Source organism: Silene latifolia, chromosome 6 (genome assembly GCF_048544455.1).
Source record: "Silene latifolia isolate original U9 population chromosome 6, ASM4854445v1, whole genome shotgun sequence".
Taxonomy (NCBI): domain Eukaryota; kingdom Viridiplantae; phylum Streptophyta; class Magnoliopsida; order Caryophyllales; family Caryophyllaceae; genus Silene; species Silene latifolia.
This window is the reverse complement of record NC_133531.1, coordinates 96,311,838-96,315,458: the sequence shown is the minus strand read 5'-3', so window position 1 is coordinate 96,315,458 and position 3,621 is coordinate 96,311,838. Positions and strand designations below refer to the sequence as shown.

The 3,621-nt window shown below is 38.0% G+C and overlaps 1 non-coding gene across 1 annotated transcript; it reads right to left on the bottom strand.

The window, feature by feature from the left end:
• Window positions 1-2,817: 2,817 nt before the first annotated feature.
• On the bottom strand, window positions 2,818-2,924 carry LOC141589492 (small nucleolar RNA R71). Its single transcript, XR_012520429.1, has one exon. It is a non-coding gene; the product is annotated as a small nucleolar RNA R71 (small nucleolar RNA).
• Between the last annotated feature and the right edge of the window lie 697 nt (window positions 2,925-3,621).

Here is a 3,621-nt window from a genome sequence, read left to right as displayed (position 1 = left end):
TGATTTAAGTATTGATTTGTGATTTTAATAAGTTATTATCACGCATTTCCACAAAACCGGGTTATATAATCGATATATGTTAAATAGGGCGATTTGGCACATAATTTGGCATATTAGACACATATTATAATGCTGCATATTTCATTGTTGAATGTCATATTTTATTTATATAATTTTGAATTATGTAATTTTATCTTAGTATGACCTTAATTTTAATCGATATTATCCGTAATGAAAAGGAATATTGATTCGGTTGTAATTTAATGTGATCTCATATAACTTTTATTTTACTAGTTTTTTCATTTTACAAATGTATAATAGGAATAGCTATGTATTTTTATTATTATTTGTAACTCCGGATTTTCTTCAAGACGGTGCCACTCGGAAAGGCGTTCCAACAAAGACGATGTTCTTGGGAAGCGTGCCACTTGAAGATTCAAGGGACCAAAGGAGTTGGTTTCCGAATATGTAATAGATTATTTGATTTTCTATTATAGCAAGGCCATATTAGGGATTTATTATTGTTTTGCATTTCTTTTAATATGTTGCATGCATTGCCAAATCGCCATAACAACACATGCATATCATATCGAGTCTTCAACCGTGTCAATTATAATTATCAAGAATTCGATTTTTAGTTCAAATAAAATTGATAGATAATAAATTGACAAGACCTTTACTTTTAAAAGATTGAGACTTAGCCTTACCAAATAGTAGGAGCCCATGAGTCTAAATTTCATAAGGGGTACAGCCAGAATTTGAACTTGGGGAGGGGGGGGGGGGGGCGAAAAATTTTAGGGGGGGCGAACGATAATTTCATAAGGTATCCTCGAATTTTTTTTGAAAAATTCAACTAAAACGTTCGAAAATTTCATCCGCCAGGGGGGGGGGGACCGCCCCTGCTAGCCCCCTAGCTCCACCACTAGGTACAATACGATTTTTTCGGGGTGCTTCTATTGACGTTGGATAAATGGGGTTTATACGTGCATATTCTATATACTTTATCTGCAGTTTTGGCACGTATTTCCATGCATAATTGTTAGCTTAAGGCTACTATTTCTCCCGAAACGGTTTACTTTGCATTTTCTATGATTTATTGTAGGAATGAGTGGAAGTAAGCTAAATCAAGCCTAATTCGTCCTCCGGAGACAACTTCAAGGAAGCCCAGAAGAAGGTGATTCAGATTCACCCACCTTGGGATGCGTGCAAAGGAGTGAAGAGCTGATTTGAAGGAACAAAAAGAGCCACTGCACAGCATTATCAGTCGATCGACCACTCCCACCGGTCGATCGACCGTTGAAATCAGCGTAAGCCGCCATTTTCGCATTTTACCGATCGATCGACCATCTTGGCCGATCGATCGACCGATCTTCGACCTGAGAATTATTTCTTCGTTTTAGACTTTTAAAAGCCCAACTTGTAATTAACCTTTGGCATCTTTTTATCAGTAGAACGCAGCAATAAGTAGGTTATGCTTTTCACTATTGAAAAAACTCAGTTTTTAGATCTAGCTTTGCGGACGGAAAACCTCGAATTCGGTACCTTGTTCTTTAATTCAATTAGTAAGTTTTATGTAATTCCTTTCTTCTTTTAATTCTTGTTATTTCAATTCTTGTTTTACCAATTTAATTCCAGAATTTCATCTCTTGTCTTTTGTCTTTTATTTAAATTCAATCATGTCAATCTTGTTCTTTGTTATCAATTTAGCAATTGTTTTAGTTTTAGTCATGCGTAGCTAATTGTTTTGATTGGGAATGAGGTGAACCATGGCATAAATTAGGATTGTTTGTTAGCATGAATTCTTCCGTTTAGATTTTGTCGTCTGTTGATATGCCTTTTTGCTAGATTGAAAGATTAGTAATTAGAATTATCATTAGATTGGAATTTCTCTTGAGTGAAAGCTTTGAGAAATTCTGGGGAATTAGAAGACCGCAAGGTTAATTTGAGCATAGATCGAAAGGCTTGCTTATACCCCCTGAGACCGTATTATAGGAATTCTGCTACCTTATTGTCCTGACCATTGCCATGGTGAACCGAATTTCCCGATCCTCTTTTTATCTTGTTGAGAAATTTCATTTTAGCAATTAGTCAATTTAGTCAACCAATCTCAAAACCCCCCAATTAATTGTTACTTTTATAGACTGAAAAATAGCAAACAAAATCAACCTTGTCTCTCTGTGGTTCGACCCTTACTATCACTAGCTATAGTTTTAGTTTGGAATTATAAATTTAATTTTGATACAAAACGACGGTATCAAATTTTGGCGCCGTTGCCGGGGAGACGGTGTAATTATGTTTGCTTTATTTTTAGTTTATTTTTCTTGTCTCAAGGAACTTTGGTTCCTTGAGACCGTTGCTTACCTTTGAATCTAGTTTTGCTTTTGCACAGTTAGAAGACAGGTTTTTGAGAGGAAGACTTGAGTACTCTCATTTTGGCAATTATGGCTACAATATATGATAATCTACAGCCAAAGGAACACCATCTTTCAAAGGGGCACCAGTTACCTACCCCTACTACGGGTAACTTCAAATTTCGTTCCTCTTATATCGATTTAGTGGAGCGAAATCAGTTTGCTGGTCTACCAGATGAAGACCCCTTGAAGCATATGGAAATTTTCACAGACTACTCATTGTTCCATACCTATACCATTTGGGGTGACTCGGGATGAAGTAAAGGGGTTGATGTTCTTATACTCCTTGAAGGATTCAGCGCGAGATTGGTACCGCTACCTTGATAGGGTTGCAACTGGAGTCACGGACTGGACATCTCTAGCATTAGCCTTTTACAAGAAGTACTTCCCACTTTCAAAGACTGACGCCTTGAGAAGTAAAATCACAAGTTTCCAGCAAGGAGCTGATGAGGGTTTTTGCGAAGCATGGGGACGTTTCAAAAGTTTGGTCCGAGCTGTCCCTCACCATGGTTTCCAGCAATGGTATCTTTGCAACCTATTTTATAATGCTCTATATGATGATTACAAGGTCATCCTGGATGCAGCTGCTAATGGTAGGTTCCAAAACAATACCGGTCAAAGTAAAGGTTGGAACACTATTGAGGAGATGGCAGTCCATAGAGCTAAGTTTGGAAGTTCACGCGGAAAGTCACGAAAGCAAAGTGATGAAATGAGTGCCGTTGTAACACTTATAACTTCTATTACTGCCCGTCTCGAGAAGCTCGAGATTTCTGAAGCTTCCAAGGAGAAAGTTGAAATACCTCTTCAAAACTCGTGAGATCGAGATCGAAGTTGAGAGAAATGGTCCAACTCCTTTTGGTTCAAGTGGTGAATATGGAAGCAGCCGGGATTGAGTCCTCAAAGAATTTTGTGAAGCAATTGGAGAATATAGAGGCAAAGCAAGTTGCTAATTCTTCAAGCAAATGTGAAAGGCCGATTGAAACGATTAATGTCATTAATCTCAGGAGGGGCCTCTCTTATGAAAGTCCTGACAAGCCAAAGGAAGACTCGGGAAATGATGAAGAAGCTCGTTTAAATTCTGGTGCAAAAACGAGCTCAATTGCCAGTACTTCTGGTCGATCGACCAACATTGTCAGTCGATCGACTGAAGCGTCAGATGAAATAGTTTCTGATCAGAAACTATTCACACCCAGCACAGTCAGTCGATCGA